At 43.1% G+C, this 26,772-nt stretch overlaps 1 pseudogene; it reads left to right on the plus strand.

Annotated features, from left to right (window-relative positions):
- Positions 1 to 26,772, plus strand: part of LOC110972845 (NACHT, LRR and PYD domains-containing protein 14-like) — a 56,982-nt pseudogene that overhangs the window by 1,459 nt on the left and 28,751 nt on the right.

Below are 26,772 nucleotides of genomic sequence, written 5' to 3' on the forward strand. Positions count from 1 at the left end.
TCTGCTGGTGGACTGATGTGTGGAAACTGACCTTGTTGTTGTGTTGTCCAGACATGAAAGATGTTTGTGTTTGTTGAGTCTGATTGTTTGTCTGGTCTGTGAGCAGGTGTTGGTCTGCAGGAGGTTCTGCAGGAACATAAGATGAGTCTGAGGAGGAGATGTGAACATGTGACTGAAGGAAGTGATGAAACAGGAGGTGGAACCCTCCTGAACAGGATCTACACTGAGCTCTACATCACAGAGGGACACAGTGGAGAGGCTGATGTCCAACATGAGGTGAAGCAGCTGGAGACAGATTCCAAGAAGAGCCTCCATGACACTCCCATCAGGTGCCAGGACATCTTCAAAGCCTTACCTGAGCAGCAGAGAGCCATCAGAGTGGTCCTGACCAACGGCGTGGCTGGCATCGGAAAAACCTTCTCAGTGCGGAAGTTCACTCTGGACTGGGCAGAGGGCGGAGAAAACCAAGACGTCAGTGTGGTGGTGGTGCTTCCGTTCAGGGAGCTGAACTTGATCAGAGATGAGCAGCACAGTCTTCTCACGCTGCTCCATGTTTTCCATCCAACATTACAGAAGGTGACGGCAGAGCAGCTGGCTGTCTGTAAACTTTTGTTCATCTTTGACGGTCTGGATGAAAGCAGACTTTCACTGGATTTCTCCAACAGGGAGGTTGTGTCTGACGTCAGCCAGAAGTCGTCGCTGGACGTTCTGCTGGTCAACCTCATGGAGGGGAATCTGCTTCCCTCGGCTCTGGTCTGGATCACTTCCCGCCCTGCGGCAGCCAATCAGATCCCTCCTAAACATGTGGACAGGTTAACAGAAGTACGAGGCTTCACCGACGTCCAGAAGGAGGAGTACTTCAGGAGGAGGATCAGTGATGAAGAGCGCTCCAGCACAATCATCTCCCACATGAAGACATCCAGGAACCTCCACATCATGTGTCGACTCCCAGTGTTCTGCTGGATCACTGCTGCAGTTCTGGAGCACATGTTGAGCACAGAGCAGAGAGGAGAGCTGCCCCAGAGCATGACTGAGATGTTCTCACACTTCCTGCTGGTTCAGACACAGAGGAAGAAGAACAAGTACCATGAGGGACCTGAGACGAGTCCACAGGAGCTGACGGAGGCTGACAGGGAAGTTCTTCTGAAGCTGGGGAGGCTGGCCTTTGAACATCTGGAGAAAGGAAACATCATGTTCTACCAAGAAGACCTGGAGCAGTGTGGTCTGGATGTGACAGAGGCCTCGGTGTTGTCAGGAGTTTGTACCCAGATCTTCAGGAGAGAGTGTGAGATGTTCCAGAAACCAGTCTACTGCTTTGTTCATCTGAGCGTTCAGGAGTTTCTGGCTGCAGTCTACATGTTCCACTGTTACACCAACAGGAAGACTGAGGTTCTGGAGAAGTTCCTGGGAGACTGGAAAGACAAGAAAAGACACACTCTGAGTATGTTCCTGGACAGAGTCATGAAGAATTCCCTCAGAAGTAGAAATGGTCACCTGGACCTGTTTGTTCGTTTCCTTCATGGCCTCTGCCTGGAGTCCAACCAGAGACTCTTAGGAGGTCTGCTGGGTCAGACAGAGAACCATCCAGAAACAATCCAGACAGTCATCAAGAACCTGAAGAAGATGAAGAACAGTGATGGAATGTCTCCAGACAGAAGCATCAACATCTTCCACTGTCTGATGGAGATGAAGGATCTCTCAGTACATCAGGAGATCCAAGAGTTCCTGCAGTCAGAGAACAGATCAGAGAAGGAACTCTCTGAGATCCAGTGCTCAGCTCTGGCCTACATGCTGCAGATGTCAGAGGAGGTTCTGGATGAGTTGGACCTGGACAACTACAGAACATCAGAGGAGGGAAAACTGAGACTGATTCCAGCTGTGAGGAACTGCAGAAAGGCTCGGTGAGTCCAGATGTGATGAACATGATCAGTCAGAGTAGATCAGTAGTTCAGTTCTTCACATGTTCTCACTAGAACATCTCATTCTTCATAATGTTCCACTTGTTTATTTCAAACATCATGTCAGCTGTGTTTAGTCTCAGATGTTCTTCCGCTGCTTCAAATGCTGTGAAAATGTAGATTTTTCATTTTCATGAGTTTAAAGCTGATAAATGAATGAAGACAGTTTTTCTGTTTCATTCTAATAATTGTTCCATCAGACAGTTTGTTCTTCTTAGGTTCTTCCTTTGGCTGATGGAGGAAACATGCAGATCTGCTGAAACTCATGAACAACTGTAGAGGTTCTTTATGTGGAAGCATTTTCCAGTTTTCAGTGAAGCAGTAAAGTTATTTTCACTTGAGGAGGTTCTGAAATCTTTTCTGATCAGACAAACAGCTTTGACCTGATTTCTCTCTTTAGAGTTTAAAATAAGATCTGGATCATTTACAAACAACATTTTTAAGTCTGGAAAAATGAATTTGATGAATTTATTGCTGTCACTGTTAAGAATGGATTTTTATTGAGTTCTTTGTTTTTATTTCATCATTATTCCTGCTTTCTTTGCTGACTCTTTATTTCTTCTTTTATGAGTGTCACGTGTCCGTTGAGTTTTTCTGCCTTTAAAGGACTTAGAAGTTGTTTCTGAAACGTGCTGGATAGAAAAATGAATGTGATGATTTAAAGTGAGTTTCTAAGTTGAGCTGAAGCAGCTGCTGTGGCCACATGTGACAATGATGAGATGATGTTGATGCTGGAACAGTGATTTGGTTTCTCAGGTGGAGAATAATCCTGAGATCAGTGCAGTGATTGAGTCTCTTGTCCAAGAGTTTCCATCTAAAGCTTGTTAACATGGACATGAGGCTCCATAAACTACTGATCAGACAAAGACTGATGCTGCAAAGTGTGTTGGACTGAGTCATGGAGCATTTTACTGATTTAGTGTTTGATATCTTGATTGAAATTTTAACAATATATAAAGAACTAAAAAAATATCAATTAAAAACACCACCCCCATGAAACAAACTGACCAATCCCTACTGCCACTTACAGAAAAGAAAACACTGTTTAAAACAGGAGACATTCAGACCATCAGTAAACAAATCAACCACACTACTGAGCCTTCAGCTGTTGGTTTTAAAGAGGGAACTCGTGTTCCAGAGTCCAGATGTGACATCTTTCCTGATATCCAGTTCCTCACAGAGAAACTCTGGTGTTTTGTGTCTTGTTGCTGCAGAGAAGAGTCGTATCAGGAAATGCTCAGAGGTGTGAATATACACACGTGGACAAAATTGTTGGTACCCCTCAGTTAAAGAAGGAAAAACCCACAATTCTCACTGAAATCACTTGAAACTCACAAAAGTAACAATAAATAAAAATGTATTGAAAATTAAATAATCAAAATCAGCCATCACTTTTGAATTGTTGATTAACATAATTATTTAATAAAACAAACTAATGAAATAGGGCTGGACAAAAATGATGGTACCCATAACTTAATATTTTGTTGCACAACCTTTTGAGGCAATCACTGCAATTAAACGATTTCTGTATTTGTCAATGAGCGTTCTGCAGCTGTCAACAGGTATTTTGGCCCACTCCTCATGAGCAAACAGCTCCAGTTGTCTCAGGTTTGATGGGTGTCTTCTCCAAATGGCATGTTTCAGCTCCTTCCACATATGTTCAATGGGATTCAGATCTGGGCTCATAGAAGGCCACTTTAGAATAGTCCAACGCTTTTCTCTCAGCCATTCTTGGGTGTTTTTGGCTGTGTGTTTTGGATCGTTGTCCTGTTGGAAGACCCATGACCTGCGACTGAGACCAAGCTTTCTGACACTAGGCAGCACATTTCTCTCCAGAATGCCTTGATAGTCTTCAGATTTCATCGTACCTTGCACACTTTCAAGACACCCTGTGCCAGATGCAGCAAAGCAGCCCCAAAACATTACTGAGCCTCCTCCATGTTTCACCGTAGGGACAGTGTTCTTTTCTTCGTATGCTTGGTTTTTGAGTCTATGAACATAGAGTTGATGTGCCTTACCAAAAAGCTCCAGTTTGGTCTCATCTGTCCAAAGGACATTCTCCCAGAAGCTTTGTGGCTTGTCAACATGCATTTTTGCAAATTCCAGTCTGGCTTTTTTATGAGTTTTTTTCAGCAGTGGTGTCCTCCTTGGTCGTCTCCCATGAAGTCCACTTTGGCTCAAACAACGACGAATGGTGCGATCTGACACTGATGTACCTTGGCCTTGGAGTTCACCTTTAATTTCTTTGGAGGTTGCTCTGGGCTCTTTGGATACAATTCCAACGATCCGTCTCTTCAATTTGTCATCAATTTTCCTCTTGCGGCCACGTCCAGGGAGGTTGGCTACTGTCCCGTGGGTCTTGAACTTCTGAATAATATGAGCCACTGTTGTCACAGGAACTTCAAGCTGTTTAGAGATGGTCTTATAGCCTTTACCTTTAAGATGTTTGTCTATCATTTTTTTTCGGATGTCCTGGGACAATTCTCTCCTTCGCTTTCTGTTGTCCATGTTCAGTGTGGTACACACCTTTTCACCAAACAGCAGGGTGACTACTTGTCTCCCTTTAAATAGGCAGACTGACTGATTATGAGTTTGGAAACACCTGTGATGTCAATTAAATGACACACCTGAGTTAATCATGTCACTCTGGTCAAATAGTTTTCAATCTTTTATAGAGGTACCATCATTTTTGTCCAGGCCTGTTTCATTAGTTTGTTTTTTAAATAATTATGTTAATCAACAATTCAAAAGTGATGGCTGTTTTTGATTATTTAATTTTCAATAAATTTTTATTTATTGTTACTTTTGTGAGTTTCAAGTGATTTCAGTGAGAATTGTGGGTTTTTCCTTCTTTAACTGAGGGGTACCAACAATTTTGTCCATGTGTGTATCAGAGCAGAATGCTACAAGTCAGACTGTTTCCAGAGATGTGATGGACACAAAGCTTAGAGTTGTGTTTTTAATGCTACAAACTCTGATGACACATTTGTGAGACAATATGGTGGAAATAATTCAACTTTACTGGTTTGTTCTTTGTGTTTGTGCTCAACAAGTTTTCCAGAATCTCACTAAAGAACGTTGAGGACTAAAGTTGACTCAGTGGTCTGTCATCACATCAGAATATTTCCTGATGTTCATATTCATGGTGTTCAGGTGTGATCAGTTTGGTTTGTGTAGCGTTTGACAGCAGACTGTAAATGTTGAGTAATGGAGGTGAAGCTGACAGCAGCAGGTCCACAGCAGAGACATCATCATCTTTCTACTGGAACTGTTGACTGAAATCAACTCAGTCACAACATCCTGAGTCCAGTAAAAACAGGACAGAAAATGTTCTCAGCAGGAAATATCAAGTGTCCTCTCTCATAACAACATGTTTTATCATTTATGTCTCATTACAGACTTTCTGGCTGTGAACTCTCAGAGAGTCACTATGAAGTCGTGGCCTCAGCTCTGAAGTCCAACCCCTCCCATCTGATAGAACTGGACCTGAGTGAGAACGACCTGCAGGATTCAGGAGTGAAACATCTTTGTGATGGACTGCAGAGCCCAAACTGTAAACTGAAGACTCTCAGGTCAGTTCACTGACTGCTGGTGGAATTTATTCAGTTCAGATTCTTAACTGTAGTTTTAAGTTTTAGTTTATAAATGTTCAGGATTTTTCTGCAACAGTCTGAAGACATTTTATTTTCCTCAGGAAGTCAAAGAGGAGTTTAGTTGTCAACAGTGTGGAAGTTGATTATTGTGAGTCAGAAGCTGAAGCTTGATGTTAGTGTGAGCTGAGCTGATGAAGTGATTCCTTCCAGTGGAGTTGTGTTAGGAAGAGAGCAGTGGACAGTCAGTGTGGACAGCAGGAATCAGAATCCCTCTGTAATGTACAGATGACATGTGACTGTTGTTGAAGACACACTGGAAGATGCGAAGGAGACAAAGCTAGCAAGCTGATTTCCACAGAAGAAGAAGAAGGTGATGAAATAAATGAAAGAATGAAGAGATTTGATGTTGATCCTTTGATGAGAGAGTGGACTGAGGTCAGCAGATGTTCCTGATGTGTGGACATGAATAGGTGGATGAATGTTGTGCTGACATGTGGATGATGTGTGTAGAAGGCTGACATGATGATGATCCACAATAAGATAAGGACAAAGTCACTGTGCTGCTTTTAGAGAAAAGCTGATTGATGAGGACAAAGTAATGTTGATCTGCACATTCAGAACCTGAACACATCTGATGGATCATCAATGATTTTATACACAGCTTTGATTCTTTATTCAGATTGGAGAACTGCAGTTTGTCAGAGATCAGCTGTGATTCTCTGGTCTCAGCTCTGAAGTCCAACCCCTCACATCTGGAACATCTGGACCTGAGCTACAACGACCTGAAGGATTCAGGAGTGAAACGTCTGAGTGGTTTTCTGGAGAGTCCAGACTGCATCCTGAAGACTCTGAGGTCAGACATCACGTTTTCAGTGATCCAAAGTTCTCATCTTTGAGTTAATGTTTCTTGTTTTTTCCCATCAGTTTTAATGACTGCTGTGAATCATCCAAAGAGTTTCTCTTCTTAAATGTAGTAGGGAGTCATAAAGTCCAGACTGAGTCCAGAGTCAAAGCTAAAGTGTCCTTAAAGTTCTCTGTGCTGAGCTGATAGAAGTCAGTGAGTAGAAGAATCTCCTCACCTGTCAGCACCTGTTGTGTGTCACATCACTGCAACACTTTAACTGGAAGCTCACCAGTGGCACAAACTCTCTCCTTCATCCTTTCCAGCATTTGGAGCTGTGAGATGATTGAAGTAAAGACTATGGCTTTATCTGCTCAACTTCTAATCCAGGATTGAGTCAATCAGAATGAACATGCTCCCAAGAATGCTTTACCTGTTTCAGTGTCTACCAGTCCAAATACCACACAATCAATTTGAAGAATGGGACAGGGTAATTTCAAGGTATCTATGGCAGCGTACAAGAGGCAGGATAAAATCTAAAACTGTGCAATTAAGAAAAGAAAGGGGTGGAATGGGCCTTCCCAGCCTACAAGAATATTCCTACTCAGTCCCGCTGAGACGGTCAATTTGTTTGTATTCACCAACATACACGGCAGGATGGAAGGACTTAGAAGGTCCAATAGTAAAAGGAATCCCAGTAATGGCCCTATTAGCAGACAGCAAACTACAGAAAGAAGTGATGGTTTCAGAGGAACCCTGTCAGACATTGTTTTGAAATTCTGGCAGGAAATTGTGAAAATCTGCAATTTAGGAGACTTGCCCAAAATGTGGAGGTGGTGTGCGTACAACTCGGAGTTTACACCTAATAAGTACGACAGCAGATTTAGGAATTGGACCTTAAAGTTGGAGCAGACTATTGTTCCTTTATCCTTGATGATGGTACATTCCAAAGCTTTGAAGCACTACGGAATAAACGCGGATTACAGTCAGACGACTTTTCCAGGTACTTGCAGGTCAGACATGACTTGAAGCAGAACTTAAAAGTGGTACCTGGAAGAGGAGCTACAGGGTTCCTACAGGTGTTTCTATCTTTACTCAAATCAGGAACATGCAACAAAATTGTATCTAAGCTCTATCATGGCATTTTACAGTTGGAAAAGACAAGACAGAATAGATGAAGAGGAAATGGAAAGAGAAGGAAATGTTTCAATATCTAGTGAGAGCTGGGAGAGAACATGTCGGCTACAGCGGCTCTCAGCAGGTTCAAATACATGGCGAGAGTTCTGCTGGAAAAACATGAGATTTTTTGTTCCACCTGTTCAGAAGCGACGTCTGGGTCGGGGTGCTACCTGTTGGAGACTCTGTGGAGCTAATGAAGCCAACCACTTTGATGTGTTCTGACTGCCAGATGTAGGCAGACATCCAGGTTAAGTGGCCAAAACATTCCACAGGAGATCCCCCCTCAGATAACCACAAGCTCTCTACTCAGAGCGGCTTAAACAAACAAAACTAAGTGCTTTAAAAAAGGATTCTTTATGGCCAGAGAACCCTGTACCTTTCACCAGAGACATCCTGGATTCATGTTTGTGATGACCTCTGACATTGCTTAAGAGACCCCTTTTTGCAGACTATCACTATTTCTGTATTAAATTGGGACATGTATGCTTTCATGTTTTTCTAACTTCACATACAGACTTTTTGCAGAGAACTGGGAATTGGGAGACAGAACTTTCACACCTTCTTAAGGAACTGTTGTTTGCAACTCTGGTTTAAACGCTTTGATGTTTAAGTGCCCTCTCAGCTGGACCTCTGCTCCTCTCCTCTCTGCGATCAAGATAAGCAGGGTCATAAATATTCTAATGACCTGCTCTCACCTCTGAGAGGCTGGCAGAGACTTTCTGCTTTGTCCAGTCACAGAACTTCTAAAACTCATGTTTCAGAAATGCATTTTGCTATTCTGTGTTTACCAAAGATATAGTGAGATGTCAACATGCATTTTGAATCAGCTCCCGTTTTTCTAGTTGGTTTAAATCGAAGGTTATCAAACCTATTGTGTTATTCATGAACAGTACATTTTTCCTCCACAGCTCAACATTGCCACGTTTTGACGTCGGAATGCCATGACATTATCGAGGTTTTCACTGTATTAACCATAAAACTTTGCTTTATTCAGGTTACCAAGACATGGAAAACTGTTCTATTGTTCACAATATGTCATATTAATCTGTTTGCACTGTGACACATATAATAACCAGTAGAATGCACACGAACATATAAATAGGAACTAGAACATATAAATAGAAACTAGAACTCACATTTTCTTAGATTAGCTTGTATAATCAGTTTTATTTTATCTTTGATCGTTTAAAATATATTGTAAGGATCGTGGAGGAGTAAACAGATCGTTCTTTTGCGCATTTTAATATTTTTAATCCTTATTTGATCCGGTTTCATCTCTCCCCTCCCAAAAGTCAAAAGTGGAGGCACCCAGATTCAAAGGAAGACGCGCTGAACCCGACGCTTCCCCGCCTCCGTTTGGAGAAATCCCTTAAAACCAGCCATTTTACGCTTTTTCTCTCTCTTCCCCTTACCTTCTTCCTCTAATGCTCTTCTATCCTAACTCGCTTCCAGAAACTACGTGGAGCGATTCTTTGTTTTTCCTTTGGTGCCTTTTCTTTTTTCTATTTACTCTAAGCTCATCCTGGTTACAGAGCGGGCCTCTGCTAACCACGACTCTTAATCATTTTTCTTTTAATCAAAGAATAGATATCTTCGCTCACAACCTGAACAAATAGAGCTACATTTTTGTTTGCCGACGATTTTTGATAAGAACCAATTCGATCCCGTTCCAGTTTTATTCTTCCCGTTGTGCAGCGGCTCTGGTCACAGGTCTGATACTTTTTCCAGCAAAACCTGCCGACCCATAGAACGAGAGCCTACCTTTTTTTATCAAGCCATTTTTCGGTCAAGTCAACCCCAGAGAAGGACGAACGGTTCCTGCGTTCTCTCCACCATCTGCTGAGATCCACCCAGCTGAGCCGAACCGAAGCCAACGGCGCTCAACAACTATAAGACGGCAGGATGCCAAGACGTTGCCATAGCGACAGATTTCACGACACGGGAATCCCCCAAGAAGTTGAAGTTAAGGTCCGTTCAAGGCCACGTTGTCCCAGCCGAACCTCTGAGCAGCCATTCTCCAACAAAGTAAGCCAGCAAACGCATTGGTGTGATCTGAATTATTGGGTTGAAATCTTCCTTAAATAGCTTCCAAAATCTTTTTTTAATAACTCTGTTTAGTCACTTATCAGTCGTTCATTTTCCAAATTTTTAATCATCTCGTCATACCTTCAGCGGTCCGATTACTCAGTCCATAATCCGAGTTAGAAATGCAAATCTGAATAATTAACACACACACACACACACACACACACACACACACACACACACACACACACACACACCTATTATCACCTACACGCACGCACACACACACACACACACACACACACACACACACACACACACACACACACACACACACACCTATTACCTCACACACAAACACCCATTATACATATTACTGTATTAATCACTGTTTTGTTATTAGTTTTAGTCAATAAATATCTTTCATTTCGACCAAAATTACCATCTTTGGTGTTTCTGTGTACAGACTGGGTCACTATTTCTTAGAATTCCGACATTCAGATATTAGACTGTTCAACTGAATTAATCCAGTATCAGTTATTTTATTTCTCTACATTTGTAGAGTGGTGCCCCATTTCATAACGAGTGCATAATTCATAATTCATATTTCCCACACAGATTATTAGACCTTACTGGGAACGGGTCCATGAACACATAAATAATGTATTTGGGAGAATATTCCTTTTCAGTGTGAAGTCATGTATTTGGGCGACATTCTGTTTGACAACTGTTTTGTTAATGACAAGAAATGACTTTGTATATTATTGGCAAGGAATCAGAAAACCATTACGAGAAAGTGGTTAAAAGTGGAACCACCCACTACTGAGGAATAGACTGACATTGTACACGAGGTTTACATGATGGAAAAGTTGACATTTTCCCTGAAAGTGCAAAAAGAGAAGTTCTCTAAGATGGACTGAGTCTGTAAAAGCCATGAGGCATGATTTTACTTGAATCTACTCACAACGAGATACAATCAGTTTTCTTCGTCTAAAATCTTTTCATGAATGATTTTTCCTCTCAAATGTTGTGAATATGACTACAAATGGCTGGCTCCCCCGTTCTGTTGTTGTTCTTCATCAAAAAGAGTGATGTAAAGAATGAAAATATTGGAAAGACAACATCGTCTTTGTTGCTGTAAATACGACATGTTTGGAATTGTAGTAATTTGCCTTTTCGATTCAAATGAAAAGAGAATTTCAAAAAAGAAATCCAGACTTCTGTAGCTCTGAAGGCATAATGAAACTCTGAATGATTTCAATCAGGAACTTTGTCTCCTCAACTCACATCTTTTATTCTTTATTCAGACTGGAGAACTGCAGTTTGTCAGAGATCAGCTGTGATTCTCTGGTCTCAGCTCTGAAGTCCAACCCCTCACATCTGGAACATCTGGACCTGAGCTTCAACAACCTGCAGGATTCAGGAGTGAAACATCTGAGGGGTTTTCTGGACAGTCCAGACTGCATCCTGAAGACTCTGAGGTCAGTTCACTGACTGTCTGTTACTGTTGTAGATCTGCTCTGGTTCACATGAGGGCGGCATGGTTCAGTGGGTAGAGTGGCCGTCTTGTAACTGGAAGGTTGCCGGTTCGATCCTCGGCCCGTCGTGCTCACGTTGAGGTGTCCCTGAGCAAGACACCGAACCCTAATTGCTCCTGATGGGTCGTGGTTAGCACCTTGCATGGCAGCTCCTGCCATCACAGTGTGGGACCTTTGCGCTCGTCCGCTCATCCGTAGCGACCTGAAACTTGGCCGGACGACTCGTCATTACGATATCTACATTCTTGCTCGTCCGCCCGGACGACCGCCGCTCAGAAAGACATATTAAACTTGAAAAGCACTCGGAGAGTGCAGACCTCCGCCAGGCCATCTCTCAATTGTACAGATGACCAATCAGAGTTTGTTTGTCTGTCTGTTTGTCTGTTAACAGCATAACCCAAAACGTAATGGACGGATTTAATTTAGTTTTAACAGTTTGTGCACAAAGCATAACATGCATGTACAGTGTAACAGCACAGTGTTTTGACGCACACACATAACGGTAGCGTTGCGCGCGTGTGACGGTACCGTACGCGTCGCCGCCGCCGCCGCTTCGTTTCGTCGGTCCCGACTCGCTAGGGCAGCCCGAACCGGCAGCGCGGAATTCGGCTGTCGCCCGGGATCTTTGTGCACAAAGCATAACATTCATGTACAGTGTAAAAGCACAGTGTTTTGACAGCGGCGCCGCCGCACGCACGTAACGGTAGCGCTGCGCGCGCACGTGACAGTACCGTACGCGTTGCCGCGGCTTCGTTCCGTCGGTCCCGACTCGCTGGGGCAGGCCAAATCGGCCGCGCGGAATTCGGCTGTCGCCCGGGATCTTTGTGCACAAAGCATAACATTCATGTACAGTGTAACAGCACAGTGTTTTGACAGCGGCGCCGCCGTACGCACGTAACGGTAGCGCTGCGCGCGCACGTGACAGTACCGTACGCGTTGCCGCGGCTTCGTTCCGTCGGTCCCGACTCGCTGGGGCAGGCCAAATCGGCCGCGCGGAATTCGACCGTTGCCTGGGATCGATCCGGCGACCTCTGTCTGTACAATTGAGAGATCCTGCAATTGTCCTTCGACCTTCAAAAAAATCCTGGATCCAGACGATGATCCGGATCACCTCCAAAATCTAATCGATTGTTACTTTTGCTCTTCCAGACATCCTGTAAAAATTTGGTGAAAATCCGTCCATGACTTTTTGAGTTATGCTGTTAACAGACAAACAGACACACAGACACACACACACACACACACACACACACACACAGACAGACAGACAAACAAACAAACTCCGGTGATTACATAACCTCCTGGCGGAGGTAATGATTTCTTACCAATTGAAAACAACGAATAACTGCTCGGTTCTCAACCTGCAGGAGGCCGCCATCTTGTGTCATTGCGCATCGCTTTCGCGCAGGTTTCAGTTTCCGGTTGGGGTTCGTGTGGATGTTGAGCGATGTCGATTCCGACTCTAACCATTTATTGCTTCGGTTCCCAACTTTCCTTAGGGGTCTCGCTTCGATCATTGAATGACAGTACAGAGGGGACTATAATGGATAATGAAGAGTTTCATTTCCGATTTTCTTATTATTCGATGTTTGGAGGTTCGATTCCCACATCTCCACACAGGTCTCAGTTTGGATCACACAGGTTATTAGGGCAGACGCTTGGGTTTTGTTATCAAGGAATATTCTCAGGGATGATGTGGTCTTAGGACTTCATTGGTGTGATATTTTTGTGATATTTTTGTGCTAACTAAGAGACTTTGTGCTAACTTGTCTAAGTCATATTTGTTCTTGTTGGTCAGAGAGACTAATGATAATATGAAGATATTAGTATTGGATATGAAGATATATAGACTTGGTATGATGATGATGATATTATAATATCTCATATTTGCTTATCAGAGATCAGTTTATTTCAATGTTAGATAGATGATACTAGTAATAACGTACATAGTTGTTATGTTAAAAATTATCTCAGGATGATGATCTCAGTGCTACTGGAGGACTTGATGCTACATTTAAATGTTCAATGTTATTTCTGTAGAGTTGCCATATTAAAAGTGATCCTAATGATCTCAGGATGATGATCTCAGTCTTACTGGAGTGTAGTATTAAAGTTACACAAGATGTAATTAAAGATTTAAAAAAAACTGACTTTTTAATCAATTTTATTTTTTGCTTCAACTAAAAAAAAACGCCGCGAATTACGGACGACCAGTAATTTGTACGGACTGCCAAAAATTTGGATTTGGCAGGAGTTGGTCGTCCGTAATTTGCTGTATGGACGACCAAGGATTTTGAGGAAGGTCCCACATTGCCATCAGTGTGTGAATGTGTGTGTGAATGGGTAAATGTGATGTATCATGTAAAGCGCTTTGGATAAAAGCGCTATATAAGTTTTACCATTTACATTTTCTTTTTTTGTCCTGAATTCAGTTTATTGTGATAAAAGTGGAGTGTTCAGAAAGTATATAAAATGTTGAGTGTTAGTTGTCAAAGTAAATGAATGTTTGTAATGTGAGCTGAAGAGTCACATCTGGATCCAGAAGATCCTCTGAACTCAGATCAGTTTGAAGAGACAAAGTTTAGTGAGTGAAGTCTAAATATTTCTTTGGTTTGTGTTGAGTTTTATTTGACTGATCCTGATCCTGTTGATGATGCAGCATGTTACTGATGTGTGGACATGAATAGGTGGATGAATGTTGTGCTGACATGTGGATGATGTGTGTAGAAGGCTGACATGATGATGATCCACAATAAGAGAAGGACAAAGTCACTGTGCTGCTTTTAGAGAAAAGCTGATTGATGAGGACAAAGTAATGTTGATCTGCACATTCAGAACCTGAACACATCTGATGAACCATCAATGATTTTATACACCGCTTTGATTCTTTATTCAGATTGAAGCGCTGCAGTTTGTCAGAGATCAGCTGTGATTCTCTGGTCTCAGCTCTGAAGTCCAACCCCTCCCATCTGGAACATCTGGACCTGAGTGACAACTACCTGAAGGATTCAGGAGTGAAACATCTGAGTGGTTTTCTGGAGAGTCCAGACTGCATCCTGAAGACTCTGAGGTCAGACATCATGTTTTCAGTGATTCAAAGTTCTCATCTTTGGATGTGACTTTTTTCCCATCAGTTTTAATGACTGCTGTGAATCATCCAAACAGTTTCTCTTTTTTTTCCCCAATTCTGCTTTTTTTATTCCCTCCAGAAACATCCATTACACAGGAGAGCAGAGATACATAAATACATTGAACACAAAATGAAAATGATAATAATGTAGAATTTTATGAACAATTTATAAGTACATTTAAATATAAGAGTACATGACAAGTTAGGAGATAACTTAATAAATGAAAGAAACGAAAAAAATCAGTATTATAAATAGGGATGTGCATGACTAGTCGTTTAATCATTTAACCGACTACTCATTTATTAAACGTTTAGTACTTTACTAGTCGGTTAAACGCTGCATTAAGCATCACGCTCCTTGTTCTTTGCGCCTCTGCCTCGGCTTCTTTGTAAACAGGCTGAGCAACCAGGGAGAGAATTGCTCCTCCTCCCCTCCCCTCACATGCACACATAGCAGGGGGCGGGGCCACACAGTTTGGGGAAGAAAGTTTGGAAAGGTAAAGTGGGAAGATGGCGACGCTCCCGCGTAAGAAAATCAGCACCGTTTCGCAGTATTTTGACGCAGCAGGTGACAACAAGGTCGCCTGTCGGCTGTGTAAGCAGAAACCGGTGTTGCCAACTTAGCAACTTTCTCACTAAATCTAGCGACTTTCCAAAGTGTCTTAACGACTTTTTTTTGTCAAAAGCGACTCGCGACAAATCTAGCAACTTTTTCTGCTGTTTTGGAGACTCTGACAGGAGAACTCAGATCATTCTGCAGTTACTGTCCCCAACAAGCAGCAGGTGCTGCTGTGAGCTCCTGCCCCTCCCAGAGTACAGGCTGTCAGTCCAGTAACCCCACAGCAGTCCCAGTGTCTGATTAGGGGAGACCCACATCACTCCACGGCCAGACAGCAGATGAATCGCGCATGCGCAAAGTCACTACAGATCCCATCCAGACTTACGGAGCGGAATATAAATGAAAATGTTTCTTCACTGTCATTATGTGGCTTTATAGACTAGTCGACTAGTCGCAAATAAAATTTGAGACTAGTCGGTGGGGAAATTAGTCGAAATTCCCATCCCTAATTATAAATAATATGATATTGTCGGGGATGTGCATATTAAGAGGCCCCAAACATTCCAGAGGAAATCTCACCTCCTAGAAAAACAAGCTCTCTCCCCTCAGAGAGGCCTTAAGCAAACAGTCAAAGTGCTCCAAAGTGGGTTTTATGACCCCAGAGACATCTCCACCATCCACCAGAGACATCATAAATTTGTTTATGATGACATCTGACCCTGGTTAAGAAACCTCCTTTCTGCAAATAAAGATCCATGGATTTCTGTTATAATCGTTCACAGGAAGGACACTCAGGTCTCCTGCAGAGAGCTGGAGACAGAACTTTCGCACCTTTAAAATCACCATTTGAATGACTATGTTCTCACTTCTGCCTTAATGCTGTGTGTTTGTTGTCACACAACACCTTCTGCGGACCTAAACCCTCTTTTGAACCCCCGTTCCGCTCTCTCTGGTTCTCTCCCATCAGATAAGAGTCATAAATACCGATAGCCTCCTCTTCACCCGAGGGGCTGCAGAAAGACTCTCTCTGTTCAGCTCACAAGAACTTTTTAAAACTCATATTTCTGAAATATATCTTGTGATTTTGTGATTACCAAAACTTTAGTGAGATGTGGACATGCATTATGGTCCAAGTCTGATGTTTCTAGCCTTATTATTTCGAAAGTTATTGAACTTACTGTTTGATGTCTGTCTAACACCATCTCTTCCACAGCTCAACATTGCTCCCTTTTGACGTCTGAATGCCATGACATTATCAAGAATTCCTCTGTTTAATCATAAAACTCTGTTCTACACAGGTTAAAAAGAGATGAAAGCTGTTTATTCACCACCTTATGTATGTCATGTTATCATATTTGTACTGACACATATAATTAGTAGACAAGCACATAAACATATAATTAGGAACTAATAACTCACACATTTGAATTAGCTGGTATACTCGGTAGTATGTTATCTTTGATTGTTTAAAGTATGTTTTAAGGATCATGGGAAAGTGAACAGACCGCTTGTGCGCGTTTTAATTTCGTAATTCTCTTTATATCTTGATTCACTCGGTTTAGGCCTCCACTCTATTCCGTAGAAGGAGGGGGAGTTCTGAAACGGGGGAAGCCGCGCTGAAACCGGCACTTCCACGCCTCTTTTCGGAGAAAACCTTTAACAGCCATTTTCCTTTGTTCGCTCTCTTGTTCTTTTGACCTGCTACCAGAAACTCTGTCCAAGTGATTCTATTTTCTTTTAAGGTGCCTTCTTCCTTTTTCTTCACTCTGAAACTTTGCCTAGGTTGCAGAGCAGGCCTCTGTTAACCGCGACTTCTTTAATCATTTCTCTATTTTCGAGAATAATATTTTTAGCTCACTACCTCAACAAACAGAGCTCAATTTTTGTTTTACCGGCGATTTTTGAATAGGAACCCATTTGGTCCCGGTCCAGTTTTATTCCTCCAATTTGCAGCAGCTCCTCCACTTTTCTGCTGTCTTCTGCTCGGCTGAACCGCAGACAGACAGAACGAGGGCCTGCAGTTTTTATCAAACTATTTTTGTCAAGTCAACCCCGAGAAAAAGACGAACTGTTCCGGCCTTTCTACACCATCGGCTGAGACCAACCGAACGAAGCCAGCAGCGCCCGACGGCTCTCGTGAACAGGACGCTACAGGTTGCCATAACGACCAAGCTGCACTGCTCGGGTCTCCATACAGATGCTTAACCATGCATTGTTCAAGAAACGCGACCGCGTCCCAGTTCCAGAACCTCTGAGCGACCCTTCTCCAACAAAAAGTAAAGCCAGCTGATGCTTTCTGAGTCTGAACTATTGGGTTGACGTCCTTAATAGCTTCAAATTTCATTTTTAATAACTCCGTTTAGTCACTTACCATTCGGTCGTATTCCAAATTATTAATCACCTTCTCATATCTTCAGCGGTCTGATTACTCAGTCCATAATCCTAGATAGAAATGCAAATTTGAATCATGGACACACACTCTCACATACACCCGCAAACGCGCACACACACACACACACACACACACACACACACACACACACACACACACACACACACACACACACACACACACACGCACACACTCACCAATTCTCAAATATACACCCACACATCACCATTATTCACTCACGTATGTACCTACTCTATTCATCACCGTATTAGTCACTGTATTGTCATTAGATTAGTCAATAAATGTCCTGCATTTAGACCAAAATTACAGTCTCTTTTGCGTTCTGTGTGTCAGACTGGGGTTAATTTTTTCGAGGATTCTAGACGTTCAGATATTAGACTGATCAGCTGATCAAAATTTTAATTAAGTAATTTCCTCGCCATTATAACGCGAGGTGGTGCCCCTATTATTTCACGAGTGCACTTATAAATTACCTTTAATAAGCAGTTATCCTTACAATATCAAGCATGTCTGGAAGGAAACAGTTTACTCCCTGCCTAAATTCCCATCTCCGTCCCACCAGTAGAACATCCTGCACTGTCAGCTCGGTTTTGGTTCATGTATATGTCAAGTATCATTGAAGTTTGATTCCCTGGTCTTTCTGCACAGGTGTCTATATTCCCATTTATTTTGTATATGAGTCTCTCATAAGAGGAAGTTTCTGCCAAGACAGTGATCCATTCAGAATAAGCAGGGCTGCAGTCCACCCTCCAATGCCTCAGTATGACCCTCTGAGCTGTAGTAAGGTCAACCTTTATCCTCTGAGCTTTCTTCCTGTCCATCCTTTGGTTTCCTTTCAGGCTGTTCAGGAGGTAAAGAGCAGGAGTAAAATCAGCCCCTGTACCCACACTGCTACTGATCTTCACCATGACCCTCTGCCAGTAGGTAGCTAGGCTCAGACAGCCATAGAACATGTGAACAAGATCTCCTCTGTCTGTATGGCATCACCAGCAGAGGTCCGACCGTCCCATTCCTGTCCTTTACATTCTCACCAGTGACCAGTACAATCTGTCAAATATTTTAAATGGAATTAGTTTAGAGCTGCCATCTCTCATTGGTTTCAGCAAATGTTTCAGTGAGTTATTCCACTCTTCATCCTCGTATGTTCTCTTTAAATCCCTTTCCCATACAGCTTTTAGACCTCTGGTAGCACCACTACATTGATCAATAGCAAATGTGTAAATTTGTCTTTCCAGGTGTGGACGACTTCTCAACAATTTCAATTGAGAGCATGAAGAGCATTGTCTAGAGAACCTATTGCCTGTGGAGGTTTTCTTAGATAGACAGTCTCTAAGCTGCAGGAATCTCCAGAAGTCTCTCCTCTGATATTGTAGAGCTCTCTCAGTTCATCCAATGTTCTCAGGGTGTTGTTCTGGGAGAGACATCCAAGAAACTGGATCCCCCCAGCATGCCAGTCTTTCCAAAAGAACACCTTTGCTCCTATTTTTAAACTTGGATTATTCCATATTCAGACCTGCCAACCTTGGCGAAATATTTTGCGTACCACTTAATCTCACGCACGCACGCACGCACGCACGCACGCACGCACGCACGCACGCACGCACGCACGCACGCACGCACGCACGCACGCACGCACGCACGCACACACAGCTCATGCTCATGTCGATAGGAAAAAAAACTCTCGGTGCTTATTTCCCTGATATGACATCGTATTTTCAACGTGAAAGTAACGTTATTAACAGTACATATTTGCCCAAAGGCACACGCGTACACACACACACACACACACACACACACACACACACACACACACACACACCATTTTACCGTTTTAACCGCCAGCTGCTGCGGGTGGGGGCACGGGGAACGGGGAGAGAGGCAGAGAGAGGCAGAGGACAGGAGAGAGCGGGCCAACAAGGGTTCGGCAGACTCGTTATTCTCCGCTACTCTATGATGATTGGTTGAAATTGCACCACTACACTGCTACATCGTGTTGTCAGGCATGAGCATTGCACGTCCACATTTCTAACAGCACTCACAGATGTCTGCAGCTTTTTGAGTAGTTTAATGAGGCGGAGCGTACCAGCGTATTTTGATGTCAAATTGCGTACCTGCTACGCAAAATGCGTTCAGGTTGGCAGGTCTGCATATTGAAGCTGATTGAATCAGGAAGGGAGATGAGCCTTCCTTCTTATGTATATGATGCTTCGTTTCTCTTTTTAAATGTAGCAGGGATTCATAAAGTCCAGACTGAGTCCAGAGTCAAAGCTAAAGTGTCCTTAAAGTTCTCTGTGCTGAGCTGATGGAAGTCAGTGAGTAGAAGAATCTCCTCACCTGTCAGCACCTTTGTCTAAAATCTTTTTATTTAATTTTTTCTGTCTCAAATGTTGTGAAGATGAATACAAATGGCTGGCTCCCCCGTTCTGTTGTTGTTCTGCATCAGAAAGAGTGATGTAAATGTAACACTTTTGTTGCATCAAAACCATAAATATATTAGAATTTGGTCAGCATCAGAAGGCCAGGACGCTTGGAGCCTGAGGTCTGAGAATCAGTAAGGAGACACAAAGCACGAATGAATTTGCCAAATGAATATAATAAGAACAATAAAGGACAATTAGTGCAATTACCTGCACAACAACAGCAATGTAACAGTACAATAAATAAAAATGATAATAAAGCCTGCACAAATAAAAAAAAAAGTAATAGGAATGTCTGAGTCCAGTCTTTTGGCAATAGTCAGATGATCGATCGTTGGGGCCCAATCCAGGTGTATGTGTATGTTCTTTCTGTCCTACCACACCATGAACGCAGCAAGTCCTTGGCAGGAACAGTCTTCCTTCTCTCGGTCTCTCAAACTTCCACAGGTTGGCTCGCCATCCGGTTAACTGGATTCTTGGTCTCCTGAAGGACGCATCCTTCGATAGGTGCTCCGCTGGATGCTGAACTGTCCAGAATCCAAATCCTTACCAGAAACCTGACCTATAGACAGGTCATATGTCCATACAAAATGTTATCCACCACTGCAATAGTTCCAACAATGTTCAAAAAATGAACTACCCTGAGTTAAGGCAACAGATAATCCTCATCAGTCATCAATTCCTCATACAACATTCTATCATACTGTAAACCATAAAGCTAACTCCATATCAAACAGTGTGAGTAAATATAGTTAACATCCACCAACTTAACTCATCTACAGTAGTTAAAGTACATTTTTTTAACCATAACAGAGTCAATTTTAACTTTGTAATACAATATTTTCATTTCCACGTGCTAAATACATGAACGACTAAGCACATGTTCCGGCGGTCTTCATGCTAATGCTGTTAGCATATCCCAATGGGATTTCCCATTATGTCCATTAGTATCGCGGCTAGCGCGAGTCGATTTTTCCCACTCAGGAAATTTCCAACACTAACAATGATTAGTGGACTTCCTTTCACTCACCAATGAATCTCACAATGGCACCCTCAGTCACGGACAGTGAGGTTGAAGCAATCTGCTGTTAAACATTCAGTTTCAACCGTGTCTGATACAGCAGGAACATGTCCGAGCAATGAACAGCCAGAACAATCTCGGAACGACACCGCAAGGAATGCTGGGAGTATTGCCTGGCCAATTCGTGTCGTCCAGTCTACTAGCCCCCTCTAGTGTCAGCTTGTGGCAACACCAGTACAAAACACCCCAACACAGCCACTCATCCATTCCTCATCACAGCCTGGGCTACATAAAGAATGAAAATATTGGAAAGACACCATCGTCTTTGTTGCTGTAAATACGACATGTTTGGAATCTTAATAATTTGCCTTTTCAATTCAAATAAGAGAATTTCATAAAAAGAAATACAGATTTCTGCTAGCCTAGCCATGCTAGACAACCCACGGCAACGAATTTAATTCTCTGCCATGGTGGGTCTAGTTACCCTCCATAAGGCTCGAGGCTGGATTCTCCTAAAACTGGCCGGACGAATCACCATGAAGTGTAGAGTCAGAAGGCGGGCGTAACTAAGTGACGACAGAGGCGTGACGATTCTGACAGAAACAACCGGCGCACAATAAACAGTTATCTTTCAACTCGGCTTTGGCCACAGCCCTTAAAGATTTGAAGCTAAAATTCAACTTGAAAGATAAACAAAGGACGGCACTTAAGTGTTTCATTGAGAAGAAAGACGTATTTGGACTTATGCCGATGGGATATGGCAAATCCTTAATATACCAGTTGGCTCCGTGGCTCCGCTGGTTGGGAAGCTAATGGGACTTAGCCACAATCCGCCGGCGCTCGAGGAACTACGTCAGCCTATTCGTTGCGCTGATTGGTTGTATACCTACCCAATTGCTGCAGAGTGATTTGAAAGACAACCTTTTAGCCCGCCTCCCTCCCTGTCGAGCGGTCCTAGACCCTTGTGCCTTCAGAACATGGGTCTAGCGCGGCTAGGCTAGATTTCTGCAGCTCTGACGGCATAATGGAACTCTGAATGATTTCAGTCAGGAACTTTGTCTCCTCAACTCACATCTTTTATTCTTTATTCAGACTGGAGTTCTGCGGTTTGTCAGAGATCAGCTGTGATTCTCTGGTCTCAGCTCTGAAGTCCAACCCCTCACATCTGGAACATCTGGACCTGAGCAAGAACTGGAACCTGCAGGATTCAGGAGTGAAACATCTGAGTGGTTTTCTGAAGAGTCCAGACTGCATCCTGAAGACTCTGAGGTCAGTTCACTGACTGTCTGTTTCTGTTGTAGATCTGATGTGTTTAATGACAACTGAAGCTCATTTCTGTTCAACAGAACTTCCATCCATGAAGCTGTAAATCTGCTCTGGTTCACATTTTCTGTTTTTGTCCTTAATTCAGTTTGTTGTGATAAAAGTGGAGTGTTTGTAGTAGAAAGTGTATAAAATGTTGAGTGTTAGTTGTCAAAGTAAATGAATGTTTGTAGTTTGAGCTGAAGAGTCACATCTGGATCCAGAAGATCCGCTGAACTCAGATCAGTTTGAAGAGACAAAGTTTAGTGAGTGAAGTCTAAATATTTCTTTGGTTTGTGTTGAGTTTTATTTGACTTATCCTGATCCTGTTGATGATGCAGCATGTTACTGATGTGTGGACATGAATAGGTGGATGAATGTTGTGCTGACATGTGGATGATGTGTGTAGAAGGCTGACATAATGATGATCCACAATAAGAGAAGGACAAAGTCACTGTGCTGCTTTTAGAGAAAAGCTGATTGATGAGGACAAAGTAATGTTGATCTGCACATTCAGAACCTGAACACATCTGATGGATCATCAATGATTTTATTTATAAAGCTTTGATTCTTTATTTAGATTGGAGAACTGTAGGTTGTCAGAGATCAGCTATGATTCTCTGGTCTCAGCTCTGAAGTCCAACCCCTCCTATCTGGAACATCTGGACCTGAGCTACAACAACCTGAAGGATTCAGGAGTGAAACATCTGAAGGATCTTCTGGAGAGTCCAGACTGCATCCTGAAGACTCTGAGGTCAGACATCATGTCTAAATTCTGCTACATGAGTCTAATTTCAGCTACAGATAATAAAACTGACTGTTAATGCATCACCTCCATTCAGATGAAGTGTGTTGGTTCTCTCTAACCATTTTTCTCGTAAAATTCACAGATGTTAAGCTGGTTGAGGAAGGTTGCTTGGAATAGATTTCAAAAAGGACAAAGGCTGGCTGGAGAGGGTCAGATTGTGGTGATCTGAGAGAGGACAGGACATGGAGTAGAAGTGATAAGTGCATCCAGAAGGTTAGTTTATGGATGATGCTGGCTGGCTTAAAACATCACAGGTGATGGAGCTTGGTGGGTTATTGGAAGCATAAGGCTGGTGATGGCTGACAGACTGGAGCCACGATGGTGAAATGAGACTGTAGGGAAGAGCTTTGAGTAGATCCACTGCTGAGTCTGTACTGCTGGATGAGTGTGAGGTGTGCAAATGAGCTGCAGCAGATAGACGGAGCATCAAACCAGCATAGATATGGCAGAGCCCCAAACGCATAGAGAACCATTTTTTGGGTGTTCCAATGAAATTTTATGTGGTCGCATTTATGTGAGTGTTCGATGATAATTGGGCTGAACTGGTGCCTCTCCAGCTGGCATGGGCAGCTACTACTGTAGCCAATAAGGTTGTGAAAGTACTCGCCATATGGCGGTGACTTATCATGGTCTCACTGTATCGCAGATTTTTTTGCTACATTGTGGAATTTTTCAGTATAGATATTTTCCTATGTTTTTGTAGCAAGCTGCTTTAAAGAACAACACTGAGGAACTCAGATCTTCTTTTTATGCACTATGCAACTGTCAGATGCTTTTATTTTGACACTGAGACCCTGACATGACTGAAAATGTGACAGGAAGTCATCAAAGACACTTTACACTCATGGTCCTGTCAACATAACACTTAACCAAACTAACTCGGCTGACTAAACCACAAAAACACAATAAAACTCAAAGACTAACGCTATAACACTAACATAAACCACAACAATGACATTTAAACCCCCATCACCCTGAACTCCCATGGTGCATTGCAGCACAGTTCAGTCATAGCTACCAACGCTGTGATTGCTAGATTATTTTCATTATTTTTGTGATAAAATAAGCATTTTCTAACCTAAAAAAATCAAAAACAATATAAAATATATAAAAATAATAATTTGAAATAAGAAATAAAACATTAAAAGAATCTTCTTATTTTCCTTTCGGCTTTTTCCTTCAGGGGTCACCACAGCGAATCAATTGCCTCCATCTAACCCTGTCTTCTGCATCCTCTTCTCTCACACCAACTACCTTCATGTCCTCTTTAACCACATCCATAAACCTCCTCTTTGGTCTTCCTCTAGGCCTCCTGCCTGGCAGTGGGAAACTCAGCATCCTTCTACCAATATATTCACTCTCTCTCCTCTGGACATGTCCGAACCGTCTGTCTGGCCTCTCTGACTTTATCTCCAAAGCCTCTAACATGTGCCGTCCCTCTGATGTACTCATTCCTGATTCTATCCATCCTGGTCACTCTCAGAGAGAACCTCAACATCTTCAGTTCTGCTACCTCCAGCTCTGCCTCCTGTCTTTTCCTCAGGGACACTGTCTCCAGACCAAACAACATGGCTGGTCTCACCACAGTTTTGTAAACCTTTCCTTTCATTTTAGCTGAAACTCTTCTATCATACATCACACCTGACACTTTTCTCCAGCTGTTCCAGCCTGCCTGTACACGCTTCTTCACCTCTTTTCCACACTCTCCATTGCTCTGGACTGTTGATCCTAAGTACTTAAAATCCTCCACCTTCTTGATCTCTTCTCCCTGTAACCTCACTCTTCCACTTGGGTCCCTCTCATTCACACACAGATACTCCGTCTTGCTGCGGCTAACCTTCATTCCTCTCCTTTCCAGGGCAAACCTCCACGCCTCTAGCTTCTCCTCCACCTGTTCCCTGCTCTCACTACAGATCACAATGTCATCTGCAAACATCATAGTCCATGGAGACTCCTGTCTAACCTCGTCTGTCATCCTGTCCATCACCATAGCAAACAAGAAGGGGCTCAGAGCTGATCCCTGATGTAGTCCCACCTCCACCTTGAACTCCTCTGTTACTCCTACAGCACACCTCACCACTGTCTTACAGTCCTCATACATGTCCTGCACCACTCTAACATACTTCTCTGCCACTCCAGACTTCCTCATACAAAACCACAGTTCCTCTCTGGGCACCCTGTCAGAAGCTTTCTCCAGATCTACAAAGACACAATGCAGCTCCTTCTGACCTTCTCTGTACTTCTCTATCAACATCCTCAAAGCAAATATTGCATCTGTTGCACTCTTTCTTGACATGAAACCATACTGCTGCTCACAGATGTTCACCTCTGCCCTTAGTCTAGCTTCAGCTACTCTTTCCCATAGCTTCATCGTGTGGCTCATCAGCTTTATTCCTCTGTAGCTGCCACAACTCTGCACATCTCCCTTGTTCTTAAAGATGGGCACCAGCACACTTCTCCTCCATTCCTCGGGCATCTTCTCACTATCTAAGATCCTGTTGAACAACCCAGTCAGAAACTCTACTGCTACCTCTCCGAGACACTTCCATACCTCCACAGGTATATCATCAGGACCAAGTGCCTTTCCACTCTTCATCCTCTTCAATGCCCTCCTCACTTCATCCTTACTAATCTTTGCTACTTCCTGGTCCACAACAGTCACCTCTTCTACTCTTCGTTCTCTCTCATTTTCCTCATTCATCAACTCTTCAAAGTACTCTTTCCATCTTCCCATCACACTATTGGCACCTGTCAACACACTTCCACCCTTATCCTTTATCCCCCTTACCTGCCGCACGTCCTTCCCATCTCTGTCTCTCTGCCTTGCCAACCTATACAGATCAGCCTCTCCCTCCTTACTGTCCAACCTAGCATACAAGTCATCGTAAGCCCCTTGTTTGGCCTTTGCCACCTCTACTTTCACCTTGCACTGCATCTCCCTGTACTCCTGTCTACTCTCTTCAGTCCTCTCAGTGTCCCACTTCTTCTTAGCTAACCTCTTTCTCTGGATCCACTCCTGCACCTCCTCATTCCACCACCAAGTCTCCTTATCTCCTTTCCTTCCAGATGACACACCAAGTACTCTCCGACCTGTCTCCCTGATCACATTTGCTGTAGTTGTCCAGTCATCTGGAAGCACCTCCTGACCATCCAAAGCCTGCCTCAACTCTTTCCTGAAAGTCATACAACACTCTTCCTTTTTCAGCTTCCACCATTTGGTCCTCTGCTCTGCCTTTTCCCTCTTCATCTTCTTCACCACCAGGGTCATCCTACACACCACCATCCTATGCTGTCTGGCTACACTCTCACCTACCACTACTTTGCAGTCACTGATCTCCTTCAGATTACACCGTCTACACAAGATGTAGTCTACCTGTGTGCTCCTACCGCCACTCTTATAGGTCACCCTATGTTCCTGCCTCTTCTGGAAGAAAGTATTCACTACAGCCATTTCCATCCTTTTTGCAAAGTCAATCACCATCTGTCCTTCTGCGTTCCTCTCCTGGATACCAAACCTGCCCATGACCTCCTCATCATCTCTGTTTCCTGCACCAACATGTCCATTGAAGTCTGCACCAATGACAACTCTCTCACTTCTAGGGAAGCTCTGCATCACTTCATCAAGGTCCAACCAGAATTTCTTCTTCTCCTCCAGCTCACATCCTACCTGTGGAGCATACCCACTAACAACATTGAACATCACACCTTAGATTTCTAGCTTCAGGCTCATCACTTGATCTGACACTCTTTTTACCTCCAGGACATTCCTAACAAACTCCTCCTTCAAGATAACTCCTACTCCATTTCTCTTCCTATCTACACCATGGTAGAACAACTTGAACCCTGCTCCTCAGCTTCTAGCTTTACTACCTTTCCACCTGGTCTCCTGGACACACAGTATGTCCACCTTCCTCCTCTGCATCATCTCAACCAGCTCTCTACCTTTTCCTGTCATAGTTCCAACATTCAAAGTCCCTACTCTCAGTCC

The sequence above is a fragment of the Acanthochromis polyacanthus genome, chromosome 17 (assembly GCF_021347895.1).
Source record: "Acanthochromis polyacanthus isolate Apoly-LR-REF ecotype Palm Island chromosome 17, KAUST_Apoly_ChrSc, whole genome shotgun sequence".
Classification (NCBI taxonomy): domain Eukaryota; kingdom Metazoa; phylum Chordata; class Actinopteri; family Pomacentridae; genus Acanthochromis; species Acanthochromis polyacanthus.